At 34.7% G+C, this 19,546-nt stretch overlaps 1 protein-coding gene across 3 annotated transcripts in view; it reads left to right on the forward strand.

Moving 5' to 3' along the window:
- The first annotated feature begins 1,922 nt into the window (after positions 1–1,922).
- The window catches only part of LOC134856789 (gamma-aminobutyric acid receptor subunit rho-1-like), an 83,528-nt gene continuing 65,904 nt past the window's right edge, over positions 1,923–19,546 (forward strand). For 2 of the 3 annotated variants that reach the window (XM_063873063.1, XM_063873065.1), the window contains exon 1: positions 1,923–1,992. The gene's annotated coding sequence lies outside the window, so the exon portion shown is untranslated. Of the gene's footprint in view, positions 1,993–9,457; positions 9,580–19,546 lie in introns of those variants that run through there. The other variant, XM_063873064.1, reaches the window with a different exon arrangement.

The following is a 19,546-nucleotide window of genomic DNA, read 5'->3' on the forward strand; positions in this document are numbered from 1 at the left end:
TATCTGTATTTTTATTTTATTTCTGTACGGGATATACTACATATGATAACGCAAATGATGAACTATGAGTGTTTTTGAACCCAACTTTTGATGCTGAACAACTTTAGTTTTCATGTCTTTGGCCGGAAAATCAATAGTTAATGAAATTTATTACTGCTCGTGCTCTTTTCCACGCCCTGCTCAAAAGCCGCCATTTCCCCAACCTCCTTCCTCTGACTCTCAGCCACCCTCCTTCCCAGAGCTTCTCCCCTCCCCCAGTTTATCCTTTTCCCGAAGTTTACTAAACTTGGGTAGGGGGTTGGCTTAAAGTTTTAAGTGGGGAGGGGGTAAACTGGATGGAGGGGTGAGTCTTTTCCGCGCCCTGCTCAAAAGCCGCCATTTCCCCAACCTCCTTCCTCTGACTCTCAGCCACCCTCCCTCCCAGAGCTTCTCCCCTCCCCCTGTTTATCCTTTTCCCGAAGTTTACTAAACTTGGGTAGGGGGTTGGCTTAAAGTTTTAAGTGGGGAGGGGGTAAACTGGATGGAGGGGTGAGTCTTTTCCGCGCCCTGCTCAAAAGCCGCCATTTCCCCAACCTCCTTCCTCTGACTCTCAGCCACCCTCCCTCCCAGAGCTTCTCCCCTCCCCCTGTTTATCCTTTTCCCGAAGTTTACTAAACTTGGGTAGGGGGTTGGCTTAAAGTTTTAAGTGGGGAGGGGGTAAACTGGATGGAGGGGTGAGTCTTTTCCGCGCCCTGCTCAAAAGCCGCCATTTCCCCAACCTCCTTCTTCTGACTCTCAGCCAACCTCCCTCCCAGAGCTTCTCCCCTCCCCCTTTTTATCCTTTTACCGAAGTTTACTAAACTTGGGTAGGGGGTTGGCTTAAAGTTTTACGTGGGGAGGGGGTAAACTGGAGGGAGGGGTGAGATAGGGTTGGTAGACTGAGAGGGTAGGGGATAAACTGGGGTAAATAGTTGGGGGTAGGATTGCAAAACTGGTTGGGATTAACCTTTGTAACTTGTAGTAACATTAGAAAAACCTGGCATCGACTTTCCTGCAAAATGTGCACATTCTGCAAAACTATCGAAGTTCGTTCTGAAAAAATGGATTATAATCAGGTATGATGGATTGTTATGGATTTTTATCTCAAAACTAAACGATAACATCGGATAATTTTGACAAAAAAAATCAATTTCAGTGCCAAAAATAATATGGGATTACAATCGATTATAGTGGAATAAAAAGGACTATTTTTTTCATGTTTTATCGATTATAATGGCAATTTAGTCGATTTCGTGATTCTAAATTTTTCATTTGTAATGTGTTGTAATGGAGAATTTTTGTCTTGGAAATCCATTATTGTAATTATATTTCCATGCGCGTTCATTGCGGGCGTAGAATTTTCCGGTTTGCAAAGTTTTTGGGTCTAAGTAGTTTAAATAACCCGGATGCGCAAGCATGCTACAACCTTTACCGCGTTCAAAATAACCTTATATGTGTTGAAGACATCAATTTTTCAGGTTTGGCAAATGATCGTCACACTTCTACTAGCCGCCTCAGAAAGTTTCCTACTTGGTCGTCCAAACTGTCCATTTTGGACTGCATTTTGGGATATCTAGTTTGGGGCGACCAAAAGCGAGACTTGATGAGCTAACAATTGCCAAGTAAATTTGTGGACAGAATTTTCTAACAAAATAACACGCGAAATTCTAATTCAACGCAAACTTTCAAATCAGATCGGCGAATAGTTTAACACTCTCTTTAACATTGAAAAAATTAGAGTCGAAAGGTCTATTATTTTTGTCTTTGTTTTTTTTATCCGCAGAAGCATATTTTAACTAGTCTTGTTAATTAATCGAGGCAATAACTGTTGTCAATTGATCTTCTTGCTCAATTATTTATGAATCGTTTTGCGTGGTTATATATATTTTTTTATTCTAATCTACAGTTAATCACATCAACAGCTCACAACATTTTTGTTTTAAATTTGAGCCGTGTACTGCATGTAAGCTAAAGGTCAGTTTTGTTTATGTTTCCAGATAATTCTCAAATAGTATCGCATTCAGTTTGTCGCCTCGTTCACTCAGTTTTTTCGACATCCATTTTTGGAGGGATACTTTTGTTACCAATTTTTCACCTGCAGTTTTGGCTGAATTTCTTGAAAAACTTCGATAACTGACATTTGCTCTAATAGAATTTAAATTTTGAATGCAGTCTGTAACTTCTCAATTGATTTTTTTCTAAAAAAAAACGGAGCCACAGACAATCATTTTTGCACGCTTGTCATGAAAACTTTACAAATTAATCTGATGTCGGCTTCAAATTTTGAATAGGTCATTTTGGTTTGTTTCCTTTTCCTCTGACAGAATTGACGTGTCATTTTCCGGGTCGAGGTTGTGGTTTTATGATCAAACGGTTGCGACCAAATTTTGGTACTTCCAGACTGCCGCGACCGAAATTGAATATTTTCAGACCGCCGCAACCAAAGTTTGGTAAAACCAGACTTTGCGGACCGAGGCAATGTTTCTGCGACAGGCGCGACCGAAGGAAAGTTAACCGCGACCGGAGCAACTAATGGGAAGTTAACCGCATTCTCTAGCATTTTGCTTTTGGTTGCAATTTTTTGGCCTCAAAAATGCTTATTGTTGATATTGGGGCCATGTGCAGGCCTTCTCGTGCTGGTCCTGTAAATGATCAGCAATTACGCTGGTCTAGCTGGCTCTGCATTAAAAATTCAAATATACTGAACTTTTTTGCTATTTGCAACTGTTTTACAGTTTGGCAAAAAAAATTCAAAATATTTGAATAAAATTAAAATAGTTTTAGCTTTGGATTAAACGCTTGCTTTTTGCCACCTAAAGTTTCTACTTATTTAATGACCGTTATTTAATTTTTTGGCTAATATTTTTTTGACCACGCCGCGACTAATTTTTTGACCATCGCGATTGAGATGCACTTTTTGCATGCTCAGTCCGCGACAATAACTTTTCAGATTGCAAGAACTTAATGGGATCTCCTGAACGTATAGTTTCCCGAAAACAGTTCTGTCAGGTAATTCTAGCTCACTAACGAAGATGGAGCTAATTTTCCGCAAACTTCATAAACAAAATAATTCATGAAGCTAAGCTTTCGCGGCTCAAAATTTTTGTTCCGGTTTTCTAATTATTTTCTAAAAAGTATAAATACAAAGATTCTGGGATATTGTACACAATTTTTCATACTGTTTTTCATACTGAGAGAACTCATACAGCCCATTTGCTTTTGAAAATTCTTTGAGCATTATCTGGTTCATTGAGAACTATTCCAATCAAAATCAACTTACTTATCCGTGAGGGGTTGCGTAATGGCACAGTGATTGAAAAGGACCAATGATTTTTTCACGCATAGATATCTGTTGAAAAAGGAAAAGCGACACTTTTTCCAAATCAAGTTTATTCCATTCGAAGCAAAGCTCAAAACATCCTTGAACGGTTCAACCATCAACCATTTAACAGAAATAACATCCCACTCACATTCAAAATATCTGAGGAATGCGATTACACTTTTTAGCCCGTTTCATTCATAAATAATTATGATCAGTGTTTGACTCAAGGCCATCAGTTTTGACTATTAATTACACTGAAAAAAATGTATGTGATTTGGGTTGGATCCTCTAACTCATAGAGTAATTTCAGATAGGGTACACCGTCTGCTCGTCACGCTATCTTATTTTCGGCCGGATAGATTCGTGCAACTTCTTAGTCTAATACCAATCTTAATCTTACTCTTATATCTCTTAGTCTCAATAGATCTAGAGTATACTGGTTTGTTACGAGTCGGTCTCTTGGAAAAGGCAACTAAGTTGTAAGTTAAATTCAGAATGCTCTGGTGCTGAAATTACAAGTAATTTTAGCTCTTACAAATAAATGGGTTGTTAGTTAGATGGAGTATGATTGGTTAGTTTTTAATATTTTATAAGGATAAAATATCTGATTTATAACCAATAATATTATATACTTTTGATCAGGTTCCACCCATCCGGGGTTTACAGAGTTTTTGTTTTTTTGACTTCTTTCTGTAATGGAGGATGGATGATTGATCTTTCGTATTTCACGAGCATCATTTCTATTCCGTTCTTGAGGGAGAAAGCTCCAGGAAACTGGAATCGTAGATTTCACTTTGTCATTCAACGATGACAGAGACCGTCAACAAAATCAATCTGATTTCGAAATGGTTTGTTATGATCGTCTGTTCTTGATCGGTGTGGAGAACTGTGTTTCGATCTGAATCGGGAATGGCGTGAAGCTCGAGTTTGGAGGAAATGCGCTGTAACTGGGATCTATACGTATACTTGAACATCGAGGTGGTCATTGGTCTGTTTCAATGAAGTCCTTTGCTTCGGAGTCAAGTCGTACTTCAAATCCTTTGAGTTGTGGTTGTGAGCGGCATATCGTTTGTGTTCAGCCATTCTGTGGGTTGTGTGTGATGAGGTCGTCTTGATGCTCGTCTTCGTTGATTGTGTATGATCTATATTAATGCAATATATAATTTACATAAATAAATGTTTAGTTAGTCCTTCTATTTGGTTATGATTTTTTATTAGATTTTATCGCAAAAGCTATTATTTTTAGTTCAGTTATTTTAAAAGAGTTACTCACACTTGAGTACCTCTTATCAAAAATAAGGAGTGTGTCACAAAGCGTGGGTTCTAGCACGGTGGGTTAGGCCGGCTATTAAGCATGCTCAGGACGTCGTCCTCTTCTGATGGGTTAAGCCAGGAGTGAGGGTATGATTTCATGCTGGTTTTTTATGAGGTCCTGTTTTGTGTTAACCTTTTGCGTCGTGTTTGTTTCTGGTTTTTTCCTTTTGTTGTTTTGGTTGTGTCCTTTTATTAAAAATCAAATTGTTTGGTTTGGGTTTGTCTTTCGACTTTTTGATGTTTTATGCTTTCTTTTTTAGACTTATCAGTAGTCTTCAAAAGAATAAATTATCGGTTCTTTAAGCTGGTTTAATCCAGTTTGGGTACTTTGGGTTTTCTTTTCTTAGTCATGCTGTTAGTTTGGGGTTTATGGTGTTTAATAAGCTGCGTTGGTTAGTTGGGATTATTATATTATTCCTTTCAGACCGGGTTTGAAACTTGTTATTATTAGTTTGAGGTATTATTAGTGAAAGTTAAAACATGAAATCATTATTTTAAACAATTTTTCGTGGGCGAGCTGTGCGATTGTGGATAGAATTTATGTGCGAATGATTCTTGAAAAGGTTAGTACTGCTGAAATTTGTGTAAATTCACTGCTGAAAATTTTAAATTAACTGCTATGAGGGGATTGAAATTATTAAATTTATTTCAGTTTATTTAGATTTACTACATTGGGGAAAAGAATTTATAGATGAATTTACTGCTATGGAGAAGAAATTTTACGGCGTCATTTGTTGCGGTTGGTTAATAAAAATTCATGAATTATAAAAGAGTTTGCTATTTGAAAAGTTTATTATGTATAAAAAAAGTTTGCATTTTTTTATTTCTGTTTTCTTGTTTGTAGATGATGGTGATCTAAAGACTAATGAAAAAACATATAATAAGAAATGGTTAGATTGTTTTGAATTTATTAGTGTTAAATTATTTAATTCATATTTACCTAATTATCGGGGAAGAAGCCATGAGGGAAGATATCGTGTATTGAATCTGATGTGGTTAGTAATTTTGCTAATATGCGAATGATGTTTTTAGGTGCCAAAGCAGTGGCCAAAGCAATTCAAGTGCTTTTATTGTGTTTAGTTCTTCAGTGCCAGTAGAAAACTCGTGATTTGTGTGCTGGATGAGGTTAAAAAGCTTGTGATTATATGTAGTATTTTGAATGAATTCTAATATTGGGATTTCTATAGGTTAAATATGTTCATGCGGGACAATGAGGGGTCGGGATTCTTTTACATTAAAGGTCTTGGTGAGTGGGGAAAATATATATATTTGCGTTATTGGGTCGTAATTTCTGAGGATTCCTTGGAAGTTAGTGTTTTTGAAACAGTATGTGAAATTTAAGAAAAATGGTGAAGTGTACTTTAAATTAATAAACTGAAAAGTAGGAATGTCGTGAAGGTTTTGAATGTCGTAAATTAAAATGGTTTTGAATGAATCTATAATATGTAAAAGTATGCGTTTGCTTAGTTTGTAACATGATATCGTGTGAACAGTGCAGATCTCGTTCTTTTGGATTGAGGAAGTGAAAGGTTAATGAAAAAGTTTGAAATTTATCGTAAAATGATTCATAGGTTTGTATGTCGATTTGTGCTTCGAAAATGATGTGGTCGTGTTTTTTATCTAGTGAGCTTAAAGTAAAATTGTAGGATGTTTGGATGAAAAATATTTCGGTTAGTTGTGGGCCTAGCGAACTTATCTTCGTCGCGAAATTGATCTTAATTAGGTCTGATGATGTTGTGATCATAGTATTTAATGGAATAATCATTAGCTCAGAGTGCAGTGAAAATTTTTAATAGTTTTTTATATCCTACATGCGTAAATTGTCTAGGTGTTAGTGCTGTGGTTAGTCTAAAAAGGTCAAGTTGACTTCTTTCTACTTCATGAGGTGTGTTATTTAGTGGTATACAAAGTGGATTTGAGAAATAATAAAATGATGTCCAGTGAAGTGTGGGGATTAGTACATGCTCATCGACATAGTGTGGTTGTTCAGTGTGAGGGTTGGAATGACTAATGGTATATTGGGGGAAGAGGGGTAGCGAATTTTGGAGAAAATGAGGAGTATTAGTGTGGTCAGGGTGATTTACATAATCGCGGGCTGTTCCGGGTTTGGAAGGAAACGGATAATTAGGAAATTATCTTTTGAATGCTCTATATGCACGATTAGTAGTGGATGATGAATGGGTTGATGTTGAGGATTGAGCTAAAGAAGGGGTATAATCTGAATAGGGTGTAGGAGTTGGTGGATTTGATGATGTTATATTTGATGATAATTAATGAATGGTTAGGGTGTGAGGGTGTTGTATTTGTTGTTGTAGTGTTATAAGATTATTTAGTTCTTGTGAGATTTGCGTGGTTTCTGGGGAATTATTGTTGGAACGGTCATTGGTAAAGGGGGAGTATGTCGTGGTTGCTTGGGAAACATGAAAAATGGTAGAGGGGGAATCATTTGTGGATTGGGAGTGAATGGGTCGAAAGGGGGGTTGAGAAAATGTTGATGGGCTGGGTTCGAAGTTTGAAAATTCGTCTGGGGTTTCGATGTCTGAGTTATTAAATTGAAAAATTGTATTAAAAACGGTGATGTCTGAATTAGTATTAGAATCCATGCCGGATGATGTGTTAACATGGGGTGATTCAGGTGGCGGGAAAGCAAAAAGTGGGATGATGGGAATTGGGTTTTGCAGGTTGGCTGGATGGGAAATGGAACGGTGAAGGGATCCAAATTGTCGGCTCATCGTGGGCTAAAAAAATGATTGTTCTGAGATTGAAAATTTGTGGTATGTGGTTGTTCGATTATTTGTTCATATGTATCGTCATTTTGAGGTTGTTGTGTTACAATGTGTTGAATTGGACTTTGTATTTGATTTGGTCTTGAGTTTGCGATGTTTACTAGTGCTAAGTGTCTGGAGTTTCGTGGTACTAGTGATAGTGGATGATTACGATTTAAACTTGGTAGTTGTGGTGCTGTAGGTCATGTGTTTGTATTATTCTGTGATTCTTCATGTGTTTGGTGTAGTTGATATATTTGTATTGTTGCACACTTCGATGAAAACTAAGATAAACATTTTTTTCTAGAACAGTTCTGCAGCCCAATTCATTGGCGACAAACTCAACTTATGAGTGAAAATAATGCTATATAATGAGTTTTTTTTCGATCGCTTGACTTAATGTCGTACAAAAGTCTTTTTCTTTCAATTACTCTTAAAATGCAGTGCGCACCACTCAGATTACCTGGGATCAATTCGACGTGGTTTCTGACCCCCACGAGGTCATTGCCTACGTTATGTTACCATTTGGTTAAAAAAACTGGCATTGATACGCGTACTCTGTATTCAAATGTGGCCCAATTGCCACTTATAAAAACCCATATTGTCATAAAAGTTCAGGTATAAAAGTATTGGGCTGTGCTTGAAACTTCGATGCTAATATTAAAAATGAAACTGCTGCAATCCCTTTTGCTAATTCGAAAAATCATTTTTGATTACATTTTGACTTTGTCAACTTTTTGATCAATGATGTTTTCACTTTTTCACTTTTAAAGATTTTTGGTGCTGTTTTTCAAAGTTTTGTCGAACTTATTTAGACAAGCCGTTTGGACTATTCGAGCTTAAGTCGAATGCTAACCCTATAGAAAAACCAATGCTTTTCTGTCCCAGCTTTTGGATGAAACTAGCATTCTAGGCACATTTCCGAAATCTTAGATGAAAAATTGCGCTTTATGCGCGCTTTCCCTTAAGTCAGCGTTTCTTGGCGCTGAACGCACCTTTGCACTGAAAATAAAATAGGGCAAAAAAGAGACAGCTTTTGAAAATTTAAGGCAACCAGAGTTGAGAGTGAATTGGTTGCCCCTCCCCTCGACATGCTGGAGGTTGAATTAATTGAAACAAACACGAAATATAGCACAGTTTTTCCTTACCCGGAAACGTATAACTAAATTAATAATTTCAAGACAAACAGCTAAGCCTGGTTTCCTTTCTCTCAATTATCAAAGCAAACAGCCAAGCCTAGTTTCCTGTTTCAATTTAAATAATGAAGCCCGTCGATAACACATTTTTAGCGCAGTAGTCAAACGAAACTTTATCCAACGCTGGTAATTTTTGAAATCAAATGAAGGTGCATTCTGTATGTGTTATTTAAGGATCCGTTATTTAATGGGCAAAAACGCAGGAGGGAGGTTAAGAATTGCAATAACCTTGACATTTGATTTTTGCTTCCTTTTATCTTCTCCCCTGATGTGAAGACGTTTTCACCTATATTCTCGTCTTAAGTTGTCTGAAACTAAACAGAAGAGCTGGAAATGAGTCAATTGGAATTTTGGCCATGAGAAAGCATAACTTATTACCAGAAATTGTTTCAGGTTAATATTGCGACTTGAACATGTCGTAGAAAGTGACCTTGGTATTTCTAGAAATCAGCCTGTCTTAGATAAGCTTGTGGTTAATCTTTGCTATATTTAATCAAAGTTCTTCCCGTAACCCAAACTATCAAAGTATGTTTTCAAAACAGATGGCATGTTTAAATAGTTAATTTCCTCGCACTAACCAGTTATAATAGGTTGCTTGGTCTTTCAAATTGTATGTTTAGCCAGGTGAAAATTTTGAAGCCAGCTGATTTTGGTATTTTCTCCCGGAAACGTCGTTAAAATTGAAGTGTATTCATGATTGTGCACCTGAATTCTTTTGAAATTTCAGGTGGACTTCTGTTACCAATAAATCAAAATCAACGACGTCAGCGCTTTGAAATCTAACAACCTCAAGAAAGATTTGTCTCATTTTAACTCTCAATTAGCTTTATGTCTATCTTGTTTCTGGCTAGTAACCAAACATCAAAAAAACTTTTAAATTTCCCTCTGTAGACGATCTAACACAACCTTACAGACCCCCGGAAATCGTGCTGTCTAAGCACTGACTTATAGAGATAACCACCAGGTAAATTCACAGCTAGCTGATCGCGGTCACATGGTCAAAGGAGGTACGGAACGAATTTACAGGGCTTCTACCAACCAAAGTTGGCAACTACTCTTTTAACCGCTCAATTTAGGTTATATGAAACTGGTATACGGAAGTAAATGAAGGGTTAACAAAGAAGAACTTTTTTTTTCAGTTGAGTCTTAGAGAGTCTTAAATCGTTGATCAGTATTACGGGTTTTTATTCGACAACTGAAAATGGTTGAGCAAGACCCAACAACAACCATTCAATTAAACTTTTCGACTTTAAAAAAATTAACAACATTTTATTTTATTGACGGAAAGATTAAATTTCAATGATTTTCAAATGGTTTACGACTATCGTAAGCCATTCGAAATTAGGCAACAATTAAATTAGAAAAAGCAGCCGTACAATTTCATGCTGTGAAGAAACTACAATGCTGATTTAAATTAACCGGACAAAACGCGTTAAACTTGAACCTTTCTTGTCTATCAAACAAAAATAAATTAATTTATACAATAATTTGGAGAATACACCCTTTTTAAAGTTTTTGGGCTACGTAAGGGGCTCACTTTGATATAATTATGTCTGTGATCCACTCGGTATTTTTGGGTTAACTTTTGATAACTAAGAAAAACCAAAATGACCCATTTTTGGGGTAAAAATTAGGGCCCGAATTTTGCAAAACAAATTACACTGTATTAATTCTGCTAACATTTTAAGCAAGTTTTGTATTTATAAGTTTTCACCTATACTCAACCCAATTTCAGAAAAACGCGTTTTAAATTTCAAGTTTAACGCATTTTGTCCGGTTGGCTTAAATCAGCATTGTAGTTTCTTCACAGCATGAAATTGTACGGCTGCTTTTTCTCATTTAATTGTTGCCTAATTTCGAATGGTTTACGATAGCAAAGAATTGCAAAAAAAAAATTTAAACTATTAGTACCAGAAATTGAACAAGCTACGAACACAAAAGGTGGGTTAGAGTGAAAGAAAACAGCAATCATGAACTTGATGGTTTCAAATCAAGTATTGCTCAAATGTAAGTAACAAGAAAAAAGTTGCACTGAGGAAAAGTAACATTTAATGCCTTGGAATGCAAATTATTTTTACTTTGTATCAGAAACATACCATAGTTTTTACACTTCTTTGAAGAATTTTGTAATCCTTAAAGAGAAAAATATTTAAAAAAACTATAAGGTATATATTGGGAAAGACCAAAAGTGCACTGTTATAGGCAAGGTTGATGATAATAACATTCGGTTTTTAACCATTGCCCTTAATACACAAAAAATTCGTACTGTATTAACGGTAGTTTTTAATCCACCCTCATCAACGAACAAAACCTAGAACAATCACAGATTCACCTAGACTCTCTAATGCTGACACCATAAAAAAGCACATATTATGTGGTAGTTTTAATACTAATATAGCTGGAAATACGAAAAAAACTGGTTGAGTTGACAGAAATTCTTTTGGGAAACAGTTTGTTTTCGCTGAGCTCGTACAAACCCACAAGAGAAACCAACAAGCAAAGTCTGGTGTATGTTTTTCTACAACAGCCACGACGGAAACAGAAATTTAAAAAATATCTTTTACAGATTTTTATGCACTTAATCTGACGAACAGTTACAGAAATCAGAAAAATTGCGGAGAACCACTAAGGTCCAGAAAGTAGATGAACCTCAAAATTCGCAAAATTAATAAGCAAATTAAAAATGCTATTTATAATCAAACATCAAAATTATGTTTATTAAAGCATTTTTGAATAGCTGCCAATAAATTTTGTTGCAAATCTTAATCGTTTTGTTCCAGTATATCAAAAACAACCCAAAGTTAAAACACATTAACTCAGGATAAGTAACCATGTTAAAACTGCTGCTGCTAAGAAAAACTGTCTGAAACAAATGTATAAAAAATCTGAAGATAGAAAAAAATGGAAAAACAAGGTAGGTTTTTGAAAAAGCTAACTAAAAGCAAAATGAAAAAATACTGCTTTTAAAAATTAGAAAGATCAATTAGTGCAGATTAAAAAATTGTTTTTCTAAAATGATAAATGAAATTGAAAAGTAAAAATTTAAAATCTCGGTTGAGACATCTGAAATGAGTTTCGAGCGTTTTATTGCACTCTTTTCGACAGTTGGCGAAAAACTGGCCGGCATATTTAAGGTTATGTTACCAACTCTGGAACATCACTTACATTGAAGTATCTACTATTAATTATTCGAGAGAAATTTTCAAAGTATAAGAATTGATCAAAATAAAATAAAGCGCAGATTTTTTTGTTTGAGTAACTACCTTTTGACAAAGTTTAAATGGGCTATTACATCAATTTCAACAAAACTTGAAGATTTCAAGATTGCTGTGATAATTCCATTAGTTGGCCAAACTTTTTGCAACCTATAAAGATAGTGATCAGGCAGGTCCTCTCGATCAATATCCCTAGTACCAGTGATAGGTAGGCTCCTGGAAAAACATATGTACAACCGCCTTATAACGTTTTTTAATAAAGTTAAATTTTGTTCATGTCGTGGAACAGTTGATGCAATTGTTTGACCGATTGAAAAATTAAGACACAATTTTCAAAATCAAGCAAATTTGACACAATGCACATCAATTTTTCGAAAAAAGCCTTCGACACAGTAGATCACCTGCTCCTGTTGAAAACACTGAGCAATTTGAAAACAGTGAGTAAGTGATTATTATCATCAGAAAAAATGACTTAGTGAAAACACTGTCTAAAGATCTCAAATTTTTAATGATCTTATTACGGATAATGAAATGAACAAAATTTTTAAGACGGGCAGTTTGGCAAGAGGAGTACCAAAAAGAGTACGCAAAATTTTCAATGGTTCAATTGTTGTTAGGCCAAGAAAAATGCTAAACATTATCCTAAATTATCATCCGATTTTTTTTGAAAACATAACTAAATTCTTCTTACCTCAAAGTAAATTTAATCAACCGAAATTTTTTAGACTGCTAAATCCTGGATAACGAAAAAAAATTTGCTATTAAGTAAGTAAGATCCATGAGTTTTTTTTGGTTTTTTTTCTTGTAGTTTTTCTCACTCTAGCTTTTTGGCGAAAACCGTTAAAGATTAAGATCCAAGTAGTCACATGAATAAACATCGACTACAGAGAGTTTATTTCTCACCCAGTAACAAAAACTTACAAAATGAATGTACGGTCATAAACTCCTGTGAACGGAGCTGTAGGCTCTCCTAAGCAATAAAATTGTTGGCGTGTTTTTTATGTTTTTTATCTATCTACAATGAAATATTTTATGATTATTATGATTTAAATTTTTTTAAAATTAACAGCTGCTTCTTCTCAATAATCGTTGGGAACATGACGTTATGAACATGATGAGCATCATGCTTATAAAAATTTTGGTGTTGCTTTTGAAACTTGAATATACCGGGTGTGTCTACTTTCGATCTTCTTTGAGTGGTGTGCATCTTCTCTAATGCATAGTTGATACTCAAGCAATTACTTCGAAGTCAATGCAAATCTACGCTTTGTGAACAAGTAGGAGACAGCAGTATGTCGATTCTTTTTTGTCACAAAATGTTTAATAAAATCCTTCAACTAAGGCCTGTGTAACTGCGTGGTGTAGATTTGATAGAATACATGTCGAAGCTGTGGAAATTATTCCATCACAGGAACAATTTTGGACAACTATTATATATCAGAATGAACAGTTTTGGTCTTCCTAAGATTGAGACAAACTGTTTTGTTTAACATTAGAAACTGTCAGAACTGCTCAAAGTCATTTAGTTTCTGTAGAAAATCGGTTTAAAAAATCCGGAAGTGGAACTGGTTTCATCATTTTTAGTCCCTTTTCTTGACGGACATTGTTTATAACTTGTCATTAGCCCGCCAAATAGAACCTAAAATGATGTCTTCTAAGTCGTCTAAATAAATTTGCCGTCGTGTCACAACAAAAACCGCTTCTCTAGCTTTACTGGTTCTTCTGATTTCAAACCGCGCAAATTGTGCAAACAACTGCTTTGTGCAAAAACGTCCATTAAAATTACTTTAGCACTGAACAATTAAGTTAACTGACAGTGTCCGATGAATAATTTAAGCAAAAAAATCATAACGTTGACAATAAAAATGTTAGTTGCTAATAACTTCAGTTTTGCCAGACACATGCAATCGAACAGTTTGAGCGACCTGACTAATAATCACGGGGTTAAACTCGTCAGTTTTTATGGCGCTTATACTTTTACGCTGCTGTTCACTGCCCGGGTTGACCTCCATACACCAAAAAGGCTTATCTTACAATTCCTTACACCGAAAATAATTATCGTTCAATTTCATACATCAAATGCATGGAAAAATGCTAATCATACAATTTTCATACAATTTCAAAAACCATTGAAAAAAGAATGGAACTAGTTTTTGCGGCTATTTGAACCAAATAAAACCGTCTGGAGATAAAAAAAAACGATGTTTCTTTTTTTTGGAAAAATGTTTATCGTACAATTTCCATATATGAAAATTGAATGACTAGCATTTTTTCGATGGCGACAACAAAAATTTTTCAAAATAAAATTGAAATTGCCCCAAAATTTTTTTGTTTTTTTTTCAACCGCAAATCGAATTTTTTACTCAAACAAACACTTTTCAAAAAACAAATTTTGCATGCAATTTTTTTTTCTGCATTACGTAGTCCTGGATACACAAAATTTGGATTTTTTTCCGTTTCTCTGGATAACTTTTTTTTCAAAATGGCTAAAAACTCCTAATTCTTTTGCATGGTTTTGCATGGTTTAGCATTCTTTTGCATATGCCTTGATTAGTGTCTGATAATTTGAAAATTCTAATTTTGAAAAAAAAACCATCTTCCAAATTCTTGTCAAAAATTAAAAGTTTGATGCTCTCAGTGTATCATTTGTGAATATATCTCTTAAATACTACAGGTCGTTTCAAATGCATTGTACAAACCAGATGATCAACCCTTCGGTGACTCTAGTTTAGAGTAAGCCATGGGTTTAGTCACTTGTGTTCGATCACGAACACATCCCAATAGTTTGGAGAAATAAATTATTTTAGAAAAAATCAATATTTTAATGAAAAAATGCTTGTCCTACAATTTCAATATTTGAAAAAAATGCTTATCTTAGAGTTTTCTTAACATTTTCTATATCTACGGAATTGTACGAAACTGTATGATAAGCCTTTTTTCATAAAGGAAAATTGTAGGACAAGCATTTTTGGCCAACCCGGGTGTTTTAATCAGTGTGCGACGACTTTGTTTTCGTAATTTAGTTTTTTTATTGTTTTCATTATCCTTTTGATGAGTAATAACAAAAATCAAACTCTGTTAGCTAAAAATTGCCTTCTCCGATTTAATTTAATAAAAACTTTCCAATCATTAGTTGCGTCAGTTGTTACTTTGCTCAAACTGATTATTTTGCGGGCTGTTTTTGCGCTATTTTCAGGAGTTGTGCTGTTACTGTACTGCTTTTTTTTTAATTTTTGATATTGTAATACGGTTAATTTTGCTCAAAACAGGAAGTTCATTGGCAACTTAATAGCTCTTCCGCAATATATTGAAAAAAGACTGCTCGTATGATATAATGTTCCGACTGCCTTTCGAGGTCTATGGAGCAGTAATAACATTAAGAAAGCCAACGATGTTCGAGATTTTTTTTAAGAATCATCCCCCATACAACATATAAAAATAAAGTGATAAATTTTGCTCATAGTCAGAAGTCAAATATGGCAAATAAGCTTCCTTGAACAAATTTGGAACTATTTCTAAGACGGATTTAATTCACGTTAATAGCGCAAAATATATCGCGCGTTAATTGTCCCAAATTGGCCAAAATGCAAATTTTTAAACCCCCATAACTTTACAAAAAATGATCACAGGTGAAATATTTTTTTCAAATTTAAGCTCAAGACAACAATAATTTTTGAATGACATAAAAAATTCGTCAAAAATTCGTCAAAAATTTTGTTGCCTCGAAAAAGAGTAATATTATAATCCATTTTCAATTGATTATAATCGATTTGTTTTCAATTTTGTAGACACTGACAAAGAAACTCAATTTTTATTCATGGAACTCCAATGCGGAAAGTCCAGCTAGCGGTTGCTGCTCAAAGAAAAATTGAAAAAAAAAAGTAATTTCTGTTGCAAGTTATGATGGTTTTTTTTCCAGTCGAATATGATTGGTCCCGTAGATGAGCCAAGAAAGTAGATAAATTCGATAATGTACAATATTCATTTTGACCGTTTTTGTCCAAAAAATTAATTGAACACAGAAAAAAAATATCAGAACATCTTAGTAATTTTTTTAACTCTAGCAAAACTTTTTCTTTTTTGTTGTCGAAAAGGCACTGAAAAAAGCATGAAAAAATTATTCATGGTCCTTGGAGTGAAACATAGTTTTTAAGCCTTATTTTAGCATCAAGCTTGTTCGCTTGCTTATTTCGCTCGAAATGAGAACAAAAAACAAAGAGACAAAACCAATTTTGCTGTGCACTGGGAGTTTTACGGGAAAAGTTTATTAAGGTTCAAGTATCGGCTGCAAGGCGATTTCTTTTTTATAGATCACTCAGCCCTTTCGTTATTTATGGCACATCAAAAGAACGAAACACAAACTGCAATTAAATTCAAAATCAACATTATTAGACTCGAAGTAAAATTTATTAATCGAAAGTGTTTCACAATTTTACAATTTACAATTTGCGTGGCAACAGTGTCCGGCTCAGGTCAATACAAGTCAGATTGAAGATATTGACAATGTATGTGCTTAAGAATTCCACTTGCTTGTTAATTACTTATCTTTTTGTTTGCTCAACTTTCTCTTTTTTTTCAGAAGTTGAAGTTGAACGAATTCTTATTGTTTTTTTTTTATTTTTTATATCTCTGAGAAATAAAACTAAGCATATATGTTAGTTGATACAACTTCTTTTTTTTCAATTTTCATACTATTTGAGTGTTATGATTAGTCGAGCTGTCTAAACCAAGTTCAAAACTCTACAAATTTGCGAAAACTGGTGAAAAGTACAAAAAACAAATTTTCTGCTAAGGGCTTTAATATCTCACAAATAATACTACAAATTTTGTCAAAATCTACTAGCTAAAACCCTGATGCTGGACTGGAGGTAAAATCATCCCTAGAGCATAGAAGACTGCCCGAATATCAGGACGAAGCCTCGAATGCTCCGACCACCAGCGAATTTAGGGCGGGGTGGCGGACGCCACCTCAGGGATTCTACCCCCTGCAGACCCAAAGGGTCCCCCTTTGTATTATTTTGTGATAACCATTTTGGCTGTCTGGCCCTAAAGTTTCTCTAGAGGCACTTTCGGCGCCAATATATACCAATTTCGAGGGGGGAACGAGCGCCCAAAAAAAGGTTATTTTTTAGTCAAAATTTTCAAAAAAGGGTCTAACAACGCGTTTTTTGGCCTATTTTGCACAATTTTGACTGCAGCGCACAGCATTTCACCAATACGGAGTCTTTTTAGGACTTGGGAGAGTTCGGAAAATCAATTTGTTTGACCTAAAGAATGTCGACAAACTTTTTGATATTTTTTGAAAAAACGCCTGCCCCATTCGAGAAAATCTTTGATACGCCCTGGTTCCGACTGCATTTTACATTTTGACTGCACTTTATCTTCTGACTGTCCTGAATCTTCCGACTAAGAAATGGATTTTCAAATTCAAATTTTGGTTAAAAGTTTTGGTCATAAGTGGCTCTCCTGATTAAGTTTTATACTACTAGATTCAGCACTTTCTCCAAAAGTTGGAACAATAATCAACCACAATGCGAAAGTCAGATCGCAAGTATAATTGTTTGTTGTGTATGAATCATACACTAAATACTGAAAAGAAACCAACTGGCAACAAGCTTTGCTTTTGTTTTTGGAGAAAAAAACGCAAAAAAATGCGCTGGGATGCATTTTGACAGGCCTGTAATTTCTCTTTCGTTCATCCCGGTAACTTTTTAGAGACCGTCTTAGGGTGGGTGCACTATTCCGACAGTATTTTTTTTAGGTCAATTAATTTGACTGAGCAGTCATTTGTTCATGAAGAAAACATCCGGAAGTCTGAACAGATATTCAGACCGCCACCAGACTCAATTACAGTTATTAATTTTTGTTCCTTTTCTAAACTGGGTTAGATTTAATTTTATTTATTCTCCATTTTAGACCACCCGTGAAAAAAATGTTCTAAAAATGTTGCTTTTTGGATATTCAAGCAGTTCTAGAGTTTAACTTTTCTTTTTGTTTGTTCTGGATTCCAGATTTTTTGCTTGATATTGCGAAAAAAAGGTCGAAGAGATTGACGCTAGCGAGATAGAGCATAGACTGTTTTTCTTTAGTTTATTTTAGCCTGCATTCAAGATATAAGATACATATAGTAATTCATAGAAATTCCATCTAAAAAAACTGGCTCCTCTTTGGTCAAAATATGAAAATATGATAGAAAATATTCAAAAAAAATCTTAAAAAAATGTCTCGACTCAGTGCCGACAAAAACTCTTCAATTTTCTAGCCGTTTAAAACGAATTTGATAGTTTTATACTTTAATCTGTAATTAATATCTAGTTATCTTCTATTAGTGCCTACGTCGAGCCAAAACAATCCTTATAATTTTATTGTTTGGTTTGCTTGTCAAAAATTGAGGTTGGAACTTTCTGCGCAATTTTAAAGCGATTGACTACACTAGTTTCGTTGTGTAACTGCTTAAGTGTATTTGATATACAAATATTACCACATAGATCCGCATAAACTGCAAAAAGCTGCTCCTTCAATAAAACTTTTTAGAAGGTAAAAACCTGAGAATATTTGTAGTTATATGTTATTACTGGTGAGCGGAAATTCGCTTAATTTTGCAGGCCGTGTGAAATATTGTAATCGACCATTCAGCTTATAAGCTCACTTCCGGCTCAGTCGGCCAGCTCCACTGGAATTAAACAGAGCAACCCAATTTGATCAAATGGTTGCGCCAAAGTAATGATCCTATTCAAAACATTCATGAAATGTTCACTAATTGGACCTCGCAGTATGGACCTTTTTCATTTACTCCAGAGGGATTTGTTTTTTGAATTTAAACTATTTTTACCTGAGCAAAAAATTGATTTCGAACCTGTAAATAACTCGTTTGGAACATACAAATGTGCTATTTTTATTGAATGTACATGGACGGCCAAATAAAATTGTTGCGGTCCGCTTCTCATCAAAATCGGTTATTTCACTAATTACATGGGTCAGATGAAACAAACAGTGTCAGAGTCCAATTTTAGATTATTGAGGATCTGTCGATGATCTAATTTTATTGTCCCTACCACCAAAGGCGAGCAGTAAATTAGCATTCAGTTGTTTTTTCCTCGCAAAGTCAGATACCACGAAGAAGTGGTAAAAAAATTATATTTCTTTTTGATTCCCTTCTCAGCTTGAATAAAAAAATCTGGAAAAACCACTTACTTTCACGAAAAAAAATCGTGAAAAAAAACTGATTTTTCAAGTTCTTTAAGGTTTGAAAAACTGCTGCAATTTTGAAGAATAATTGTAGAAGCATCAATATCCCACATGACAAAATGTTAAATTTTTTAACATTTTGAGCAAAGTTTGAGAGAAACACGTTTGAAAATTTTGTTTTTGCAAGCTCTTAAGGATAATTTAAATCAGCATTGTATAAATCAATGCATTTTATTGATTTTATCGGTCAAAACATTCAATGATTTAACTGGTCAAAAGATCAAAATTTTAGTTTTTTTATTTCCAAAACTTTACGCGTAGAAGTCAGTGATAAATTGAAACCTGACGTCAGACTGCGCAGTCTTAGCTTAAACAACTTTGTTCAGATTCATTGACCAAAAAGATATTTCTAACAGTTTGGCATCAACAACATAAAACAAATGCAAAATTTGGAACAGACAGAATTATTTGAAAAGAGCCAATGACCTACAATTAGCAGCAAAAAGTTCAGGCAGACAAAACTAAATA

This window comes from Symsagittifera roscoffensis, chromosome 1, assembly GCF_963678635.1.
Source record: "Symsagittifera roscoffensis chromosome 1, txSymRosc1.1, whole genome shotgun sequence".
NCBI classification, from domain to species: Eukaryota; Metazoa; Xenacoelomorpha; order Acoela; family Convolutidae; genus Symsagittifera; species Symsagittifera roscoffensis.